This window comes from Ixodes scapularis, unplaced genomic scaffold, assembly GCF_016920785.2.
Source record: "Ixodes scapularis isolate PalLabHiFi unplaced genomic scaffold, ASM1692078v2 ptg001158l_1___fragment_1__unscaffolded, whole genome shotgun sequence".
Lineage (NCBI taxonomy): Eukaryota > Metazoa > Arthropoda > Arachnida > Ixodida > Ixodidae > Ixodes > Ixodes scapularis.
The window spans coordinates 181,663-202,999 of NW_024610106.1; the positions used below are offsets into that span (position 1 = coordinate 181,663).

General features: G+C 47.0%; 1 long non-coding RNA gene and 1 pseudogene across 1 annotated transcript; both read left to right on the forward strand.

The window, feature by feature from the left end:
- Positions 1 to 1,637: 1,637 nt before the first annotated feature.
- On the forward strand, positions 1,638 to 2,422 carry LOC121834417 (annotated as a pseudogene).
- A 15,678-nt stretch (positions 2,423 to 18,100) lies between these two features.
- On the forward strand, positions 18,101 to 20,994 carry LOC121834424. Its single transcript, XR_006077210.1, has 3 exons — positions 18,101 to 18,124; positions 19,701 to 19,905; positions 20,931 to 20,994. It is a non-coding gene; the product is annotated as an uncharacterized LOC121834424 (long non-coding RNA).
- The last annotated feature ends 343 nt before the right edge of the window (positions 20,995 to 21,337 follow it).

Genomic DNA, 21,337 nt, shown 5'->3' on the forward strand with positions numbered 1-21,337 from the left:
CCTCTTGTTCCCATTTTCCAGGATTATTTTCGTCATTAATTTCCTTTCTTTTTTTTCTTCCTTTCCCCCTTTTTCACGAAATTTCCTTAAGTTTTTCCCTATAATTTTTTTGCTATCATTTTAATTTGGTATTTTTAAAGTTTGTGAGTAAATTGGTTTTATATTAAATTTTGAATATTTTCGTTTTCTTTCAATTCTTTGTCGTTCAAGGTCGTAGCGTAATGGGCATCTCATAAATGTTCGCTGCTCATTGAAAGAACTGTGTGTGTCTGTGTTTGTCCTTTACGTGTTTTATTCTTTCAGTGCATTCTGTCAGTTCCTCAAGGCTCTTCTCACATCATGTGGTGACATTTGCGTCCAGTGTTATATAGCCCTGTCACATGGAAGAGGTGGAGGAGACCAGCTTACTAAAAAGTATATCAGCATCACTGGTATTTCCTTTCTCGTTGGAAATGACTTCTGCCCCTTTTGTTTAATGGGAGTCCTTTGCATGTTCTTTGCTTACTTTTCAAACGGTTCAAAAGTGTGATATGGGGTAGGCAGTTATGCGACAATGGTGCATGCCCAGTATATCACGGTAGCTTAAACAAGAGACTTTGGAAGTGAACATCAGGAGAATCTCCTGTTTCATTCTTTCTAATCCAGGGTGCCAATTTCGAAACATGTTGTACAATCTTTAAATAACTTTTAGCACAAGGAAGGAAAAAGGAGAGGAGGCATTATGTCAGTTCGCTATGCAATTCTAGAGATTTTACAACAGTACAGTACAGGACACCAAGCCGGTTGGAACCAGATCATTACATCTGTCAGTGTGGCTTCTAGGTACTTTAACTAGCTTATTAGTTCGCAAAAGAGCTCAATGAATTGTGGAGGCTAAGCCTCGTAAGACTTCTGCAGACTGACTGCACTGAGCAATAAAACGAAGAATTCAGCTGGATTGTGTAACGTAGAAAGATAAACCGGGAAAAGAGCATGGGCAAAACTGGGGAGCTAAACCACGCAAGGCATTTCGTGCTATGTCTCGTCTAAACTATTTTCTTTGTTGCTGCACTTTCTGTCATCTTTAGCAGGCAGTATGCACTGATTTCACTTACATATTGGGTGGATTCGACCATAAAGCTAGACGTTTGTATTAGAAAACCAAGCGTATGTTTTATCGGAGTAATGGCACATAGAATTTGCACTCTTTTTAAGAGGGATAATTTATCTAAGCCAATTGTTTCATACTAAATTGCCAAAGATTCTGCCCCAGTTTTCAAAAACAGACTGGCAAATGCTTTCATTTATTTAGTAACATTTGATCTGTTTATTTACAGGAAACACTGCCTCTATTGCTGTCATCAACAGCCAGCTGGCAGAAATCAAGCCACCACACAGCTCCACGAGACTCCCAAGGGCACTGAGCACACGCCTATTCTGGAAGGCTTCCGAATGGCGCCACTGGCTGCTGTACCACTCGCTTCCCTGCATGTACAGGGTCCTTCTGGACCAATACTGGCCGTACATAAAGAAGCTGGTGGAGGCCGTCCATGCACTTTTGAGGGACACCGTAACTCCAGCATCCATTGATGTTGCACGCGAGTTCTCCCCCTTCGGTTTCTTTGTGTCCTGCTTCGGGCCAGCTTTAATAATGTCATATTGTGCTTTCAGAGAAACTCCTCTGGACCTTTGTGGGCATGACAGGGAGGCTGTATGGAGCTCCAGCAATGACGTTCAGCCTGCACCAGTTACTCCACCTAGCGGAAGCAGTGCAGCAACTGGGGCCATTGTGGGGCCATTCTGCTTTTGAATTTGAAAGCGGTAACGGGCAGCTTGTGAAGCTGGTGAAAGGATCAAATGCTCTTCCGGAAAGGGTAGTGAAGTATCAGCAGTTGGGATCAAACTTTGGTGTCCTCGCTTCTAAGTGACAGCGTCAAAGTGATGTGCTGTGATATTCTGGGATACACTAAACACCAAAACTTCAAGTATGCAAACGAAGTGTGCCTGCTCGGTTCCTCTTCGAAGGCATCCTTGAGCAAAGAGGAACAGAGTTGTCTTTCCGCTGGATCTGGGGCCGCCTTTGATCAGGCTACAGAGTACAAGCACTTCGCATGGAAAGGGCAGATTTGTCACAGCCGAAACTATGCCAGGAGTAAAAAGACAGACTCCTAGGTCATTCAAATAAAGGATATGTGCGATTTCACCATTTTGAGAGTGTTGCCTTTGAAAGGTGAGGTAACACTTCTGTGCAGGGAAGTTGTCATCACTTGGCAGGTGCTTTCCCGCAGCACATCAGGCTTTGTTTTCTTTCTCACGTGAACTTGCAGGCTGTTAAACCACAGCAGCTGAAGGCACCATGCCTTTTTCTCACTTTCAGGAAGCCCTCAGCATGCTATGTCTGTGATCTGTCAAACCTTCTTGAGCGCGATTGATGTAATGTAACCAGGTGTGTCGAAGTAAAGTGACTGTTCCCTAGGAGTTGAAATATTCAAAACAAACATCCTGTGATAATTTGTCCCTGTTTTGCCTTTGTGTCAACAAGGGAAATCTATCGAGATTGTGCCTTTCACATCTTCAGACTTCTTGTTTTGCTCCTAAGGTGTTCCTTCAGGTAACTCTACATTCATAAGTGATTTTCTTTGTTTACAATTTGTTATACTTCGTGTGCTTGATTTGCTCTTCTGAGACTAGTCGGGCTAATTTGATTATCGACCTGTGGAAGATGGCTATTGTTTGAGTAAATCAATTCCATGTCTCAGCCTCCTAATGTGTCTTTCCCTAACCTTTCTGACAAAAATGTGTGAGGCTTCTAGGGGTAGCAGTAGGGTAGGCTTGTTTTTAACTGCAAGCAGGCAAATGAGAAAATCACTCTTTTGTTATTATAATGCAAGTTGAAAAGACTGAAATAGACTTAGACCTTTCGTTATTCTGTCTACATTGCATCATAATTGAATAGCTTCAAAAACCTTCTGTATTCGTGGACCACAAAATAGGCTTTTGTTAATAGCATTTCACATATGATTTGATTGATTTTGTTTTCATACTTCTGTGTTAATTTTGACTAGTTAATTGTTTTAGTAACTATAGGTTATGTATGAGGGTTATAAGTTCTTGGCTCTCTTAATTACTGTACTGTCATTCGATGATTTGTCTCTTAACACCTACAAGTACTTGTGAAAATCTTAAACTGGCACACGTAAAACTGAACAGCAAGATAGTTACTGATGCTTATCTAGTGAGCTTTCAAACACAAATATTAAATAGAGCGTGCACATTAGAATGTATAGCAATGTATTTCTGGGGTGGAGTTGCCCTTTGAGGTTATTACTTGAAGTAAGCATTTGTGCAAGTTGGTTTAAATTTATGTAGTGTCTAATGGCCTTTCGGTGTCTTGGGGGTTCTAGTAATATTTTTTTTCTGAGATCAATCATAGTATAGAAATAAATGTAGAGCGGATGCAGAGGATGCTAACTGCTGTTAACGAATTCCAATAAGGTAGAAATGTTTGGCGACTTCATTATAAAAAACAATTACTTTTTTTTCATTTCAATGCTTCTAAAAATGCCTTCTGCACTTGATGGGCCAGCTGCATTCTTCAAGTTGTCATGAATCTGCCTAGAACGTGCCTTTTTTAGCTCGTCTTAGCAAGACATAATAGCAGTAGGTGATGCCACTAAAAAACCTGTGTCGACATTTAGCTAAGACAGCTCTATATCAATTTCACTATCCACTAGCTGGACTGAGCATTTTCAATTCTAGGCATACTGTAAGTTTTGGTTGGCAGGAATTGCATTTGTTCTATATTATTTCCAGTTTCCACAAACTCGTATATATGCTTTACAGAATAGGCAACTCTGCCACCAAATGTAATACCTATAACTTAAATTTCCATAGCTGTTTGCACTTTGTTGGGCCAGCCTAACAACTAAAAAAATATAAACGACATACATATCCGAGATTTTTTGTTTCGCGAAATGTTTTACCTGGATGCCTGAGGGTTTTTCAGCGAATTTCTGCTAAGTGGGTCTTTTACAATACATTCAGGTTTCTAGGAACCACATTTTGTTTTCAATATTCATTTCAGTTTGCACAAACTGGCTTTGGGGATAAGTTAACAGAACAGATCCCTGAATGGAGGTTCCAAGTATAGAGCCAGATACCTAGGTGGTTTTAAAAAAACCCAGTATGTGACCACTATAGTTTCACCTCCTGGATTTGTTTTCCCACAATATGTATCACATGGCGTAACTGGATATCAATTTTCAGGTGATGGTTCCACTAACTTCATTCTGGAACTGAAATCTTCCAGAGCAGAATTCAGATTCTTCATTCTGGAACTGAAAACTTCCAGAGCAGAATTCAGATTCTTCATTCTGGAACTGACTTTTCCAGAACCAAATCCAAATTCTCCAATTAGGAACTGACGTTTCCAGAACCGAATCCAGATTCTCCAATCTGGAACCGACATTTCCAGAATTGAATCAAGATTCTCCATTCTGGATTTCGGCTTTCCAATTAGCTTCCAGAAAAAAATCAAACTGGGTTCTCAGGTAGGGAAGTATTGTTACGTGTACACTCCAGTATGTGCCTGCGAAACTTTGTAACATATATTTATATTTCAGCTTGCTTTTGAAAGGGAACTTAGGTTTGAAACCGACATTGAAGAAGACGAAAGATGCCTCAAGAAGGTTCTCCTAGAAACAGCAGAGTTGGCCACCTTCCTTTGCTGTCCCCCAGCCCTTAACACTGTCTGCAACACCAACGAACCACGGAGTCGTCACAATCTTCTGCTTTCGCACCCACACCATCTGACAATGATGCACCATGCGTGAAGGGGATCATTTTTTCAAAGGAAGAACTGTGAACAGCCGTGTCTAAGATCAAGCCATCACAATGCCCTTGTCCAGATGGTGTGGCACCTGCCTTTTATAGGATGATAACGCAGTACAGTTTGATCCCTCCCTCAGCTGTCTACTTCAAAGTATTTTCGATGAGGGAGCTGTTCCTACCACCTGGCAACACGCCTTACTCACCCCTATTCACGAAAGGAAAGAGAAGCCTACAAGTGACGTCAAGCATTAGCGTCCAACCTCAATAACATTAATCATCTACCGCACATTAGGATGCATACTGAACAGTCAGTTCCTCGATTTTTAGAGAGCACTGGATACTTATTGCAGACACAGCACAGTTTTAGGCACGCCCGCAGCTGTGGGACGGTCCTGGCGACCCCGTGTCATTTTGTAAGCAACAATCTTGGCAGTCGCAAAAAGAAAGATTTTCTACGGCTTCATCTCAGTTACGCGTTCGATGCCCTCAACATCGATCTCCTGCTACATAAAATGTCAGGCGCCAGCGTTCATGGCTTCCTTCTCAAGTGGCTGCCAAACTAACTGAAGGGAAAAATCCCACAATTTGTTTACCAAGGTGTGCACTGAGCTACGATGAACGTCCCCTCCAGTGTGCCACAGTACCGGTTTCTTGTCAATGACATGCCTCAGGATGATAGATTTTCTTTCGTTCAGTACGCAGACCACACCTCGATGCTGGCTCCACCTGGCTGCCTCCTTCTCCAGGACTACATCAAAGACATAAAGTGCCGGGTGACTAACAACTGCTAGCGGCTGCACACCACGAAAAGTGCCGTGATGCGCTTTAGCAGGCCCCACAGGGTGGGCAAATCGAGCTATCATTTGCTCAGTGAGCCCCTACCATGTATGACTCTTTGTCAAACTTAGAAATTACATTCACACAAACATTAGATTTCACAGTGCACATAGGAAGTGTTGTACCAAAGGCTCGGCGAACCATGGGGGTTGTTTCTTGTATCTCCAGGTCATGGGGACCTTCGCCATAATCTCCGGTCATAAGGTGCATAAGACAGATTTCCAGAAAGATAAGGGAGGAGCCCCAAAAGACCAGTTCGACCACTTCGAAGTTTCCAAAACTTGCTTTTACGCAAAATGGTCCAACCAGCACCACAAAACCCTCTGCCATGGCCACTGATGCTTGTGTCATCGCCAAGTTTCAAATTGAGGGAAAACAAAGCATTTGTACATGACTGATTTTTCGTGGGCTCCATTTTTCGCGAATTCGACTGAAGCTGAAGAGCTGGAATAATTACTGGTACCCATTTTTGCAATCCGCAAGGACCTCACTACAGCTTTCTGTATGTTCACATTTTAGCCAAATAGTTTGTGAGACCTATTTTTTGCAAAATGTAGACGATTCGTGAAAATTAGGTCTTCGTGAAAATTAATTTGTTTCCAGTATACAGTGGTACTAGTTTACTTAATTTCTCGTGACGGGCATGAAGGGGGCCAGATGGAAGGCGGATCATTATAATAAGGGTGACGAAGTTTATGCCACAATAGGCTGGGACACATCACAACAGATATAGTAGTCGGTAAGTCAGAGTCATATAGGATCACAAGGACACTCATTGTTATCTCTGTCTCTTGTGCTCCGAAGGAAAGAGCTAGATTTTCGTCACCCAATACTGCAAGCTTAGTGGCAGTGCAGCAGCCGCCCGTCGCCCCGCCCGCCGCCTGCCTCCCCCCCCCCCCCCCCTCCGCCGGGGGGGGGTCACGTTTCAGCTGCAAGACCGCAACTTTATGATAATGCTAAAAGCTCTGCTAGTTAATATTCGTTGTATATGATGAGTGCAAAAACAGCATAAGAGGTATATAAGGTAAAATTGTACAAAATCAGAATAGGAAGACCAGGATAAGACGGAGCGCTCTGTCCTATTCTTGCCCTGCCTTGTGGGTGAAAACGATTCAATGCAGTGGGAAAAATGAAATATTACTGCTAAAGTCAGACGTCATGTAACATCTGCTTTGTTCACACTTCATTTTGATTTCTTTTGTCTAATTTCCACGACTTACAGATCCCAATCTTTAGGTTTGAGGCTTATGCTAATTGGATTCGAATAGGTTTGGTGATCAGTTCGAAGTGCAGTTTTTTAGCTGTCTCTCATCAATGATGCTTATATTAACAGTGCCTGAACGAGGGCAGGCTGCTACAGTCGCTGCTGTTGCAGTCACTGCTGTTCCAGTCAGTGAGCCGCATCTGTTTGAAGTCACTGATGGCAAGGTAAATTAGGAACCTTTTTTTCACAAGATTAGCAATTCTAATGTTGCGATGGCAATAGTGTAGATCAACAAAAAAAAATATGAAAGACGTTTACAATTCTCTGTAATGTAAAATTAGAGCGCAGCTCTTGAGGAGGGGAGGGGAGGGTATGTCCCTGCTCCCCCTCCATACCCTTTCCTCCTCCTCTCCTGCTTCTCTCCCATTAATCAGGAAATTTCCGCTCAATTTCCCCCTAAATTAAGCGAAAATTTACCCGCTAAATAAAGCCGGGAAATATTCTTCTTAAATTCAGCGGGAAATTTACCGAAACTCTCCCGCTAAATTCAGCAGGGAAACTTAATTGGTGTTGAGGCCACGTGATGTCGATTTCCCCGTTAAATTTAGCAGAAAAATTTCCGTTACATTTTTTCTGCTAAATTGAGCTAGACTTCAAGTGTGACGTCATTACGGGAAAGGTCTCATAATGCAATACGCGTTTACGCCAATGCCGACGCCGCTCAACCCGGAAACGGGCGTCTAAAAGCTGCACTTTAAAAAAGTTACCCAAGCTTGACTATCCTGTCAAAGCCTTAGAAGCACAAAATGTGTCAAGCTCTACCATACACATGATGTGCGTGCTGTGCATATGGGGATTGCTGGGCACAATGTTCATGGCTGCTCAGCCTCATCTTCTGCCTGCCTCTTGCTTCGTGCATTCTTCACTCCCATCCGCTAAGGAAGAGTAAGAACGCATACCTACTTAAGCCTTGCACGCTCCATTTATTTCTAATCTTACGTGACATGCGATGCGTAACCTTACACTACAGTAAAACCTCGTTATAACAAAATGGGATATAACAAACTAATGGATATAACAAAGCAATCATAATTCCCCTTGCTTGCTAATAGTATGGAGAAATGGACATTGGCTATAACAAACTAATGGTTATAACGAAATAACTACGACCGCTCCTTCAACTTTGTTATAACGAGGTTTTACTGTATTGGTTATCATTTTGTAATCATGCTGGCCTACTTAGCACTTGCATGATTTAATTAGGCCTGAACTTAGGTGACACATGATCCCGTAATCTCCGTGATTAGGTAACTTATGTGGTCATATAATGTTACGTGATCATGTGCCATATTCAGAAATTTGGCAGTGCTGCTAGTGCTCCCCTGAAAAAGAAAACCGTGGATATAAAACCCCGCTCTTGGAAGCGGCTATGAACTCTTGCCGATGGCAGAGTGGTTAAAGCACCGCGCTCCAAACTGTGGGCACATGGGTTTGAATTCAGTCGAGAGCTACCAATAATTTTAGTTCCAATTTATATTCAATTTAAAGGGGCATTATGTGTAAATGGGAGGAGAAGGCTGAAAGGGGGAGATGGCTGCTGGTCCCTGTGGACGGAACCTAAAGCGATATGACCGACACACTCTGCAATGGCCTCCGGTCGGTGTTGATGCAATGTGATCTCTGCCCAGTGCTCTGAATGTCAACGTGAGGAGATTCATCAAAGCGCGAATAAACGGCGGGAGTAACTATGACTCTCTTGGTGCCCCTTGTTTACGTACCGCCATACCAGATATGGCACTGCATAGATTGTTGGCACTGGGCACGTCATCGCATCCTGCGTGCGCCGTGGCCTTGCAGCTGCCGCACATGGTCGACTTGAAAGATTGACTAGAACGGTCGTTCATCTTTAAGGGCAAGGTGCTTCGATCTAGGGGTGCTGTATCCAGGTTTTGGGCGAGAGAGTGGCACAAGAGTGCAGACGGTGCTGCCCTGAAGGAGTGCTCACGTGTACCGTCTTCGCAGGTGTGGGTTGGAAAAGGTACACGTCCGATGAATGGAAAGAGGTTCATTGATTTGGTAAAGACGAGGGCAAATGCGCTTCCTCACATGACTAGGACTAAAAGGGGTCGGGACGTCTTGACTCGTCGGGCCGGTTGTGACTCCGCGGAGTCACTGGGACACATTACGCAAAATTGCTTCTGCACGCACAGTGCCAGAATCAAACGACATGATAGTTTAGTGCAGTATGCTCCTGGTCATCTGAAAGAAAAGGGATGGGAGGTGCTGGTAGAACCCGAGTGCCACACCGCAACACAGAAATATGTGCCAGACCTCGTTATTGCAGGAGGTAGTCAGATGACTGTGGTTGATACACAGGTGGTGGGTACGTATTCCACCCCAGATGCCGCACATGAGCGGAAAGTGCAAACTATAGTGTTCCAGAGCTTCTGGATATTATTAAAGGGGCCAATAGTGTTGCACCGGTTGTGACTAGTTTGACTATCACATATATATCAAGTGTTTGGTCGCCAAAAAGTGCTGCAGCTCTTACCAATCTTGGGTTTGGTAGACAGGATTTTAAGGTATTGACTATACTTTGCCTTCGGGGGGGGTCAGGTGCTTTCGTCGGCATCAGCAGATGACCTCCGTGGTGCACGGGCGATGAAGCGCCCCGGCGGTTGTGTGTTGCCATGGGGCTATTGGTGGGTCCCTCTCCCTTGGAGAGGATAAGGACTTCCAGACTTCATGCCAAAGATCAGCCTGATGCCTCTGCGAAGGGGTGGGCGAGGAAACGATTTTTGTGCACAAGTCCTACTCGTTAAAAAAAAAAAAAGCCAAATGCCTTGGGTATTTTGTGGGTAAACAGAAAGTCAGCTTCGTTTCGGCTGCGTTTGGTTAGCGAGCCGAGTTCCCGGCGATCGCGCCTTTGGCCAGGTCCGCACGCCTCCACGACTATTGCGTGCTCCCGGACACCGCCGGGTACCCCCCGCTGCTCTTGGAAGATTCTCAAGTCCGCCAGCGCAGTTTCAGCACCTCTCCAAACGTGTGAGCAGCCGGCCGCTGAGGCTTTCTTCACCCCTTAACGGTCACTCGTTTTTTGGCTGCTGGAGTTAGTGCTAGGCGCTAGTGGACCGCTGGTTCCTACACTAAACATTTTTTTTTTCAGTCTCCGTGCGTCGAACCACGCACAAAAGTCCCTGGTCCCACTGCCATCCTTTTTTTTTCTCGTGGCAGCTCTGCCGGTTTCCAGTTCGAACTTTGCACGCGAACTGGGAGCGCATGCAACTTTGTTTAGTTGCGCCGGCCATCAACAGAGGGCAATACGTTCCACCCGTGGATTTCACCACCTCTGTTAGACTAGCAGCAGAGAAAAACGTCTTTTCACTTTTCTTTTCTTTCTTTTAGCAACATTTGTAGGTTTTTTGTTCGTAATCAAGCGCAGTTCGGCACTTTGGCGCAATAAACATGGTTTTTGGGTTGTTTTTTTTTGTGCTTCGGCATGCAGCCCTGTGGATCGGATCTACGCTTTGGGGCTACGCAGGGCACCACTAGCTGGTTTTCACTACATGTAGTGGCGTAGTCTGCAGGACTAGTATAATCTAGTGCTCTAGGGAACTTTGTACCTTTTGAACAAGTTACTGTGGCCTGTACAGCACAGGCCACATTACCAGGCTCTCCCTCTCGGCCTCACAGCCTACACTTAAATACAAATACCCTGTGTCGCAAGCGGCTGGGGGAATAGTGCTTCATATTTTTTTTCCTATTTATTTCAGCATGTCAGGGACTCATCCATCACCTAGCGTGTTAGCAAACCTTTGAGAGGCTGTATCCCTCAGAGGAGATTGTCTGCCACCTGTGCGACAAACGACTAACTTCTCGCATCTCTCTGGGGGGCACTACGAACATGTTCATAGTTGTCACTTCGTACGGAGGTGCTTCTATTGCCTCGCCAAAACGTACACCAAGAGCACCTCCATGTCGTCTCATTACACAAGGTGTCGGAAGAAACCATTAGTATCGCCCACTTCAACCGTAGTGACGAACGCCGACTCACACAGTGTGGCCAGCAACGAGCTTCCGCAGGCTTCCACTCCTTCCCCTGCAAGTCACACCGAGGAGAAGGAGCACCCAGAGTTCTCCCGGGACTCCAAGAGGGCAGACATGTGGATGCCCTTCACAACCAGCACCCCTGCTTTGCGTCTCCCACCAGCAGGTGACTGGACCACGGAGGACGTCAGGACTTTGGCGGTCCAAGAATTGTCGATGCCCGCCAAGATGAAGTTTACCAACAAAGAACTCGCCAAGGGGTCCGCAGGGGTACCTTGGCAAACCATCAAGGGCATCAGGGGGCGGAAGTTGTACAGGGACTTGCTACAGCAAGAACAGCTGCGGAGCAGGTTACCTCGGCCGGACTCCAGGGTTCCTGCACATGGTGAGCCCCCCACTGCCACTCCAGGGGGACCACTGCCATCAGTGCAAGATTCCTCCGGCCTGCAGACGGACATACCCTCATCACCCCTCACCACGCCAAGACCACAGCGGTGAAGCGAGAAGTCCATACATCATTCTCCAACCCCGGTCACCCCCCGAGATATCCCCCCTACACCGGAGGCAAGGCCCTGGACAGAGAGGGACACTCATGCACTCGTGCTGTGCAAGCTCCAGGCTTCTCTGTGCATGCGTAGTGACGAAGAGCTCGCTGCATTGATGCCAAGAAGAACATGGCAGAGCGTCCGGGACTACCGTCTGATGCCCCAGTGCGCAGAGGCGATGCGCAGGGAGCTCGGCACGCGACGGGGAAAGGATGTCTCACCCTTACTCCGAACTTCATCCCTTTGTGGCCCCTCGCCAGACACCCCGCCAACTGTCATCGTTCCTGGTCCCTTTGCTAAATCCATCATCGCAGAGGTCACACGTACATTGGCACCGCAAACTCTCTTCCACCAGCAGAGTTCAACGCGCGGTGGACCGTCTCGGAACTGACGGCACTGGCCAGGGCAGAGATCACCTGCAAGGACCACCCTCATATGAACCTTGCTTTTGCCAGGGTATTCACCACCCAGTCCTCACAGGGAATCACAGGGCAGCGAAATACACGCCATTACAAGGAGATCCTGGAGACCTTCAAGGCGGCGGCACACAAGCAGCCGGTTCCTATTCAACCGGTCCGCGTTCACGACGCCGGATCTGCCTGGGTGCGTCTGCAGCCCGCACCAGGAACCCCTGTCACCATCGCTCAAGGGTTGCTGGACCCCATCAAGATAGGAGAGGACCTGGGGAGAGGGGAGGCACCGAGGGCAGCAAGAAAAAGAAGCGTCGTCTAGCCAAGAACCGTAACCAGCGCCGTAACGAACGCTATGCAGAACATCAACGGCTGTACAGTCTGGGGCCTAAGGTGCTCGTCGACGAGTTGGGGCTGGACTGGGCTGACCCAGCAGTCCTCTTCTCGGAGCTCCACCGGGTCTACGACCTTCTCATGTCTACACCATCAAGACCGGTTGACAGTTTCATAACATCCGAACAAGTACTCAACGTAGAGGTGGAGCCGTTCACCGAAGGAGAGCTCCAAAGAGTGCTCAAGAACACCGACGCAAAGACTGCCCCTGGCCCGGACGGCCTTACCCTGAACGAGGTTTCCAGATTCCACCAGCCATTCTTGCCATCATTTTCACCAACTGGTTGGCCTTCGCTATGCTTCCCGAGGACCTCAAGGTGGCCAAGAGTTTTCATACCCAAGTCCCGCTCGGCCACTACTGGCGGAGACTTCAGGCCCATCACCATCTCATCCATCCTACTGCGCATCTACACAGGGGCGCTGCTCCGACGGTTCGCGCAAGATCACGTCTTCCACGACCTCCAGGGTGGATTCGGCGACGACAGGAGAGCTTCATCCAACATCAGTCTTCAGGCCCTCATGAAGGCGAGGAAGCAGGCTCGACAGAGCTTCTACAGCCTGAGCCTCGATGCCTGCTGTGCCCCGTCTGCGGAGTGCCGGAACTGCACCACCCCATCCACCTGGCGGGCGCCTTGCACCAAGCTCGCGTCGCCGCGGACTGGGCTCGCCGAGCCGCACCACCTCCTGCTGCACCTCCGGCAGCTCCCCGCCCGTTGAAAGTCGCGGAGGCCATCCGGGTGCTCCGCCGATTCCGCCCGGATCTGCTCCGCGACCCGGCCCACGAGGAGGCCATCTTAGACCTCGACCTCTAAGGGGGAGAGGTGTGGGGCGCTCGGCCCGCCACACGGCGGCCAAACCGGCGACTAGCGGGGGGGCGGCTCCCGGTGCCCATTGCATACGCACGGGCTTAAAAGGGGTGGCCAGTGCGGCCGACAGGAGTTGCTGTCCCGAGTCTTGGCCAGGTCGGGATCCAGGAGTCATGGTAATAAACCCCGCTTGACCCCAAGGAAAGAGTCGTCTGATTGATCACCTGCGGCGGACGGCGGAAGTCGAACGCTACAACACTCCAGAAATAGTGCCACAAAGAGTGCCGCAATGATTACGAGTATTTTACCTACTTTTCCTTCGTTCAGCACGTTCCAAATGGAAGTGTAGCTTTTCAACAATTATTTTTCACAATGGCATGTTCTTTAACAAAGGAAAGTGGTACACGCATTTATTATGGGCATATAACTGAAAATCAACGCAGAATACTAATTATGGTCTTTATTTCCAAAAAGACAAGATACTCTGGGTGCCTTTGCAAGACTAGGCAGGTAGACGGGTCCGTATGGAGGAGCGTTTGCCAGCCAGCCAGGGCAAACACTACAGCGTACCGAAAACACAAAATCGCTACATTGCGCGAATAAACTTTAAACATTAATTCATAGACGTTGCAACATCCATGAAACACATACAGGCCGTGGTAATGAACCACTAAGGTTGAAACCAGCTACGCTTCGAACGGGCTCGCCGCCAGCAGAAGTGGTCCGGGATGGAACGCCAGTGCCACCTGATAGATTCTACACAAAGTGCCTCACATGGAGGCCGCCGCTTTTTCCACTACCCGCCTTATTCTGGTTCGCTATAGCTCGTCTGCTCACTGTGCGATGACGTAAAGGCGGGCCCTGCAGAAATCACAGGCTTGAGGAGAGCGGAGGCCGGCGCAGCTTTGAAACCGGCTGCCGTGGCCCGTGTCTGCCCTCGGGCAGAGTGTCGGGGGCCTCCAGCCTTCTAGTTCACCATGGCTGACAGCCAGGAATGCGCGGATTCAGATTCCTCACCCCCTCGGGCTGCCAAGAGGACAGACTATTGGAGCTGGGAGATCCGCGGCATCTCTAGCATCGGAATCGTTGGGTGGGTGTCCGACTCCTCTCGGTTCTAGGCGCAAATGTTACGGGCATGGTGGAAATCGATATAAGTAAAGCTCCCCGCCCCCCCCCCCCCCAACCTGCGTTCACGCCGCTTCACAGCGACAGTGTGTGGCTGCTAAGTGCAAAAGCATTAACCCACTTGGCACCCCCCCCCTCCGTACACGCCGCGTTGCGGCGTCCAGCTGACAACCCAAGCCCTGCTTTCCTTCATTGCACATCCGGAAAGGAAGTCTTATACCCTTTAGTTCAGCAAAATTTTGTTGGCAACATTTTTTTTTAAGTGTTAATCATAAAAAAGAAATGTAGTAAATATCGACAAAATAAAATGTTCAAGAAAAAAGAGAAAAAAAAAGTAAGTCCACACTGCAGACCGAACCGGGGTCCGCTGCGTATGAGGCAGACACCTTGCCACTTAGCTACGCTACCGCTTCGGAAATTCGTTCTAACCATTCGTTTTATACGAGTTTCAAAACGTCGTGTGCATAGCAATTTCCAGTCAACGTGCACGCGACCGTGCATATAATTTTACTCAATCAATGTATGCTCGAAGATCCGCCTGCCTCCAAGGGTGACGGACATGACGAGCGAACGGCACATTCAATGCCCATGTCCACATGCCCGAGGGCTCGAACCGTTGCGCTGACTGGGGTTTATTCAAGCCCTTCAGAGCTGTTCTTCAAGATGATTTGCTCAAAGTATCTCGGTAAGTGGCCAAAAACCACTGCAGAAAACACTGATGAGTAAGACTAGGCTGTCTTATCAAAACATTTTGTGGTCTTCCGACGAAGGCCGAGTGTTTCTTTTCTCGTGTTACTGTATCTAACTATTCTTTTATGTGCTTGCTTGAAAACCTGGTTGCGTCCCACCATTAGCTCTGAAGATAACTTTCCGCCCTATTTTGAAATTTTTTTCATCGCGATCGTGACTTTTTTTTGCGAGGTAGCATAGGAGGTGGTGTGATGATTGCAGTTGACAGGCGGTACAATTCAAAAAGACGCGAGGATTTAGAGGGGTCCCCTGAGTGTCTATCGGTTGAAATCGAGTGCACAAAGCGGGTGTTTTATTCTGATTGTTTTATCTCCCTCCTCAAACTACACCTCATCAGGTGTCTTGTAACATTGAGAATATAGTGAAAGAGTTGTATAGGTGCAACCTTTTGATAATGGGGGACTTTAACGCTCCAGGTATTAACTGGACAAATTTAAATGTTCACACTGACAACTTTTATTGCAAGCAGAAATGCAGCTGAACTTCGTATCGTTTTTAGATCTCAGACAGCACAATTATGCTCTTAAAGGGGTGCTCTGGCGATTTCTTTATGGTCCCCGATTGGCTTGAAATTTTGCTAAACTCGCCAAACAACATCGCCAAAATAGTATCCCAAATATTAGGTCAAAATAATTTTTTTTCACGAAGTTATAGAATTTACAATTTTGGTCCTCACCGTGTTTCTCAAACTGAAAGTCTCTACTGGCAACAACGAAAAAGTGACGTCAGTTAAAGTGCAGGGGTTCACTCTTTGGACTGTAGAATTTGTTCCCAACTGATTCGAAGCAGTTTCATGGTGTCAAATGAATGCTTTGGATGCTCGCTCCAATCCCCGTGCTCCAGCACGGAACAAATGATTGGCATATTCTATTTTTTAGACTGCTCGCTCGACTGGCAAGCCTGCCCGCCACTGACGTCACGGCACTGAAAAGTGCGCGTATGTTTGAATGTTGGTTTTTGCACCATTTTCATTTGCCGCATTGGCAATAACTATTATGAATTTCGTGATACTAAATAGCATACCGGAAAGGGTAAAGGCCGGGGAGTCAGGAAATATACCCTACTGAAAAAACCTGTACAAATGTATACCGGCCTATACCGGTTCACACCGGAGTCCTGTATTCTCATATCGGTAACCGGTAGCTCTGTACCGGAGACCTGTAACCACGTACTGGCGAAGCCGATACGCCGTACCGGCTGCCCATACCATGTACAGGCGGCCGGTAAACGCGTACGGGAACAGCCGGTAGGCCACACCGGTAACCGGTAACCACGTACCGGCGAAGCCGATACGCCGTATCGGTTGCCCATATCAAATACAGGCGGCGAGTGAACACGTACAGGCGAAGCCGGTACGCCACACTCGTGGGCCGTAATAACGTACCGGTGGCCAGTAATCGATGCGCGGCTAACAGCAACCACGTATCGGAGCGACCGGTAACGCCTTACCGGCGCCGCACTTAAACCGGCGGTCGGTAACCTTGTACAGGCTCTAGCGGTATACACAATAGACCGATCTCACTAAGCGTTGGGCGCATGCGTAAAGCCGCCATAACTTTAGGTCACAGGAGGCAGACGGCCGTGCACGCGAGGGCTCGTGCCTTCTCGTGCTCTGCACGCGAAGAGCTCCAGCGAGGTTGTCGCACGTGCCCAAAGACTAAAGTTCCCTCGCTGCATTGCGGCAGCGGTGGCGTAGTCAAACTGGCCGGTGAGATCGGTCTATTTAACGCGACCAGAAATTATCAGACCTCGACGGGAACGCGCTCACCGCGAAACTAAACTGTGATATTTTTTTTCAATAAAGAATTTTAATCAGAAAATCACATATTAGGTCATTTCAGTTTAACAGTTTCAGCTATCAAACTCAACCATTTTATGACATGCATATTTAAAGTCATAAAATGAGAAAACCAAATCCATGGGAAGCGAGGCCGAGATAAACGAGAGTTTGCTTCATAGCTTTGAGCCCTGTACCGCGGTAGTTTCGGTTTCGGTTTATTGACGTCGGATTGGATTGGATTTCGTAGCTGCAAGCTAGAGCGCAGAAAAACCAACGACGGACAAACAATGTTTTTCTTAACAATAAATAAACTTAACATGGTAAGTTTCTATGCTTTTAAATGTTCTAAAACTATTTTGAGTAATAATAGTATTAATATAAACTAAGGCAGATTATTTATTTAATCCAATCCAATCCCTACATACCAGCGCCGCTGGCTAGCCGGCCAGTGCGAGCCAGTGCTGTGAACCAAAGCCGCATTGACGTTAGGGCTATCTCGATCGGTGTGTATCGGTGTCGATATGTACTAAGCGTACGTGATTTATATTGATGGCGCGAAGGCAATAGTCAGCGTGGTGAACCGTATCAAGAAGTTCAAACCGGCGAGCGTTGGCGACTTCGACCCCGACGTGCCGAAAAGCGTCTACTGGGAGGCTGTTGGAGCGTGCGCCGGGGAATGGTAAGTTGTTGTCTACGCATCAGGGGCTCGAAGCACAACGTATACTGCAAACCGTTAATGGGGAGTTTTCGTTGATCGTTTTCGCTGTCCCGCAACGCCCTCCGCAACTCGCTATATACCCGGAACTCTACAGTCAAGACTATCGGCGGGCACGCGCATCTTCGTTGCAGAGGGGGAAACGCGGTCTCCGAACACTCCCTAATGTTCGCCAGCCCCCGATGTTTTGCAAATTCCACGCGTCCAAAAATTAGCGAAATTTAAGGACACGTGGAAAGCGGAAATTTCGTGGGCCCCCGTTCCGGCGTCTAAAATTCGCGAAATGTGGTGGGCACGAATATGTCCTTGCGCCCGATTCGGTCCTTGCGCCCGATTTGTGAAGAACTGGGCGGCAAGAGCGAAGGGTTTTACGTTGTTTAACTACAGGGCGCTCCAGATGGTAGCGACGACACTCAAAATAAATCGCAACAAATCGGCTTTGTAAGCTCGACAAATTTACCACATAAGTTCGACTAGGTGGTGCATTTAATGTGTAAAAATATCGAAAAAAATAATTTTTGAAACAAGGGTTATAGCGCAGGCTGGCTGGTGAACGGTCATATTTGTAAACCCCGATACAAGAAGGGAAAGGGAGACAAACACGACGACTTTGAGATGTAATTCAGTGTGAATGTTTTGTTTTACAGAGACACGAGCTGAGCTGGTTGCTGCTTTGAAAAAGAAGCACGTGGCCATCCCTATGGTATTGAACTCAAGGTTCGAGGTTTATGTGTGCCTTTAGGCTGTTTTTCTTACCTCATCTTCGGCTCTGTTCAGAAGGAGCGGGTTCGTCTTTTGTTTCCCTTTTTCAAATCAGCAGCATACTTCACTTCCGTTACCAGTGGGCAGTAATCGTGGGTAAATTTGAACGGTTAGGCTAAAGAATATCTTGCATTTTGTTCGCTTTATGAGTAATTGTGTCCATTCATTATGGCTGGTCAGGACTATTTGTACAGACACTTTTTAAATTGCTTGCTATTCTGGTACACAGATCCGGTGGGTAGAACGCTCTATGAAAGTGGACCACAAGCCGCACATTAACACACAAAGTGCCGCAGCTTGGCCACTCCTGGTCTCGACTGTGCTGTAGCTGCAGTTGTCCCTCTTCAATTTCAAGAGACACTCTCCTGCTCGTTTCTCGACCGCATTAAATCTGAATTCGACACTCTTCAGTCTTACGAGATGTGCTCACCTGCTCTAAGTCAAGTCAAAATCTCGCTGTACACGAAGTTACATCTCTTCTCCACTATCGCAAGACGTCCTCATTTGTTTGGCGTCCTGCTTGCGTTGCAGCCGAAGTTTCCTCTCTTTAATCTTTTCATCCGCTTCAATGGTCCTCTTGTTGCTACTTGCCTCTCCAGCTTTCAACAAACATGTTTTATGTTGTTCCGAAGTACCCTAGGCACTTTGCTTTCACTGTGCCTCAGCACGCTTGCGTAATGTTCCTCTGGTGAGACCTGCTTTCGTATACCGACAACGAAAGATGATACTCAAGTCTGGTTCACAGAGCTCTCCTCAGATGTGGCTATGTGCGACTGCGACCAGATGCGGCGCACATTGCTATGGCAACAACGGCGTTGAGTCACTGGCACGTGCATCAACGCAGCTCTTGCCTGCAACCAGTAGCTCTTTCGCAAATGCTTACCCATGTATGCTCGTAGTGAAGCGGATACGATGCCCGGCTTAGACTTCAACAGTTGTGGGTTTGAGGCGCAGTGCCGGCGGCATGTTTTTCTTTTCTGAATTATAATGTGCCGGCACATGCTCTTTTCAAAAGCAGTTACAAATCCTCGGACCAACAGACGCCTAAAGTGCATATGCTTTGCTTATAGATGCTATCGTATTTAAAAGCACTGAATTGCAAGTACAAAGCAACTGAGAGTTTACGTTCCTCATAGAAAGTACACTGGGTGCAAAGTAGTATTATCATATTTTACTTTCTAACTAACTTAGAAGTACCTTTTAACACAATATTTTATCATACTATTTCGTTTACCTACACAGTGTTTTCTGACAACAGGTATCGTCCTTTACAAACTAGAGTATGTAAAGGACGATATACCAATTATTTCCTGTACTGACAGTGAATACCGGATATCTTGTCAGGGGCGTCTGGAAGCATTTCTTCAGGGAGGGGGCTATCACAGGTATAGGGCTGAAACCTGCACCCAAAAAATAAAGGGGGGAGAGCAATTTAATGTGAACTATGTGTGTCCCAATTATGTGTTGGAGTTTATATTAAATAAATATTACAACACCTGGACCTTTTTCTTTTCCAGATTTTGATGTCGCCATCCCCTGCAGTGGGTGGCAAGTACAAGAAAAAAAAAAAAAAAGACAGAGGACAGGACGTCCGCTGTGTCGCTTGGGAAGCATGCCCGGCTGGTTGAAAAGCTGAGGTCGGCAAAGCAGAGGGTGCTGAACCTGGAGCAGGAGCCCCAGATAGAGAGGACGCTATCAAGAAGCAGCTGCTGGCACTACTAGGTAAGCGTGGAGGCACTTTCAGTTGCTTACCTCACACACTACACATTATGTGCTCACACTTTATCTGAGAAATCAAAAGTAATTTTAATTTTTTTTTTGTCGCAAACAGAAGTAAGCATATACTACAGGGGTGCTTCAATGTATCAATGAGTTTAAGAGGTGTCTATAATTCTCTTTTCGTCTCTTAGGGTGCAAATGGAGCTTTGAGAGTTTGTTTCTTGTTGCTGATGGCGATGAGCCCGTTTTGCTCGGCAGCACTTTTGCTTTGATTGAAGAAATATTTTTCTGGTTCTGCAGTATGTCAAACAATTACGTCATACCAAGACACCATGGTCTGTGCGCATAGATGAGGCTTGAAGTGAAAGTTTGTTCTGTCAGTCAAAACATTTTAAATATGCGCTTTCTGATGAGGCCGGCCAGCACACATCCTTTCGTCATTGGGGACAAAGGAGTTCTTTTTGTTGAGGAGGAGGGAGTGAGGAAGCTGGTCGTAGGCATGACCACAGCACCAACAAGGCTGAACTTTAATCGGGCGGCAGATTGTGTCTAGCGACGCAACTGTGCAACTGGTTAAAAGGTGAGCAGACGATCTGCTACAGCATTGAATTTCGTCAGAAAGATTGAGCTTATATCTCGCAAACCGTTGGAAATGCTTGGCATGAATATTCATTAGCTATTCACCGGTATTTTTTGTGTAAACTAAACAACCTCTCTGCCGCCCACTGCCGGCGAACTTGAGCGCATTTCTTTTCTTCCTCTTTTTCTTCTTTGGTTTTGTTTCTCATCCTTTTGTTTTGTGTCCTGCTTGCGCTACTTTTCCAGTCCCGGTGTGTTACGGAAAAACAAATAAGCACACTGCCGGTAGTCTTCTGTGGCATGAAGTTCTATGAAGCCCTCATGCCATCAACGAACCAGGAAAGTGCTGAAGTCCGAATAATCAAGCTTGTCTGAATTTTTGGCGTCCGAAAAATCGGTTGACTCCTGAACTGTGTCTTGTTTCTAAAGAGTGTTTTATTATGTTGCAGTGGACAATGTCCCGTCTGGCAGGGTTGGGTCAGCTCCTCCAGCTTGCCCAGCAGTGGTTCCTGCAGCTGGCGCTCCTGCTTCAGTTCACGTAGTGCGAGCTGGTGTGGATCACGCTCGACCTGTACCGGCCGCTGATGCTGCTGTTCCAGCAGCGGATCTTGTAGCAGGCCCGCCGGAGGCATTTCCCGAGTGTGTGCCAGTGCTTGCAGAGGCTGATGACGAGGTAAGTTCAGAATTTCATGGAATATTCATTCCAGATATTGGGCAAGTGACTAAATTTTATTGTTTCCACAGCTCCTTGAATGAGGTTATTTATATGCTTCCTTAAATTGAACCATCGGGCTGCTTCAGAATGCTGGTGAATGTAAAGAGTAGGGCCGGGCATTGATAAGATATTTCTTTCCCA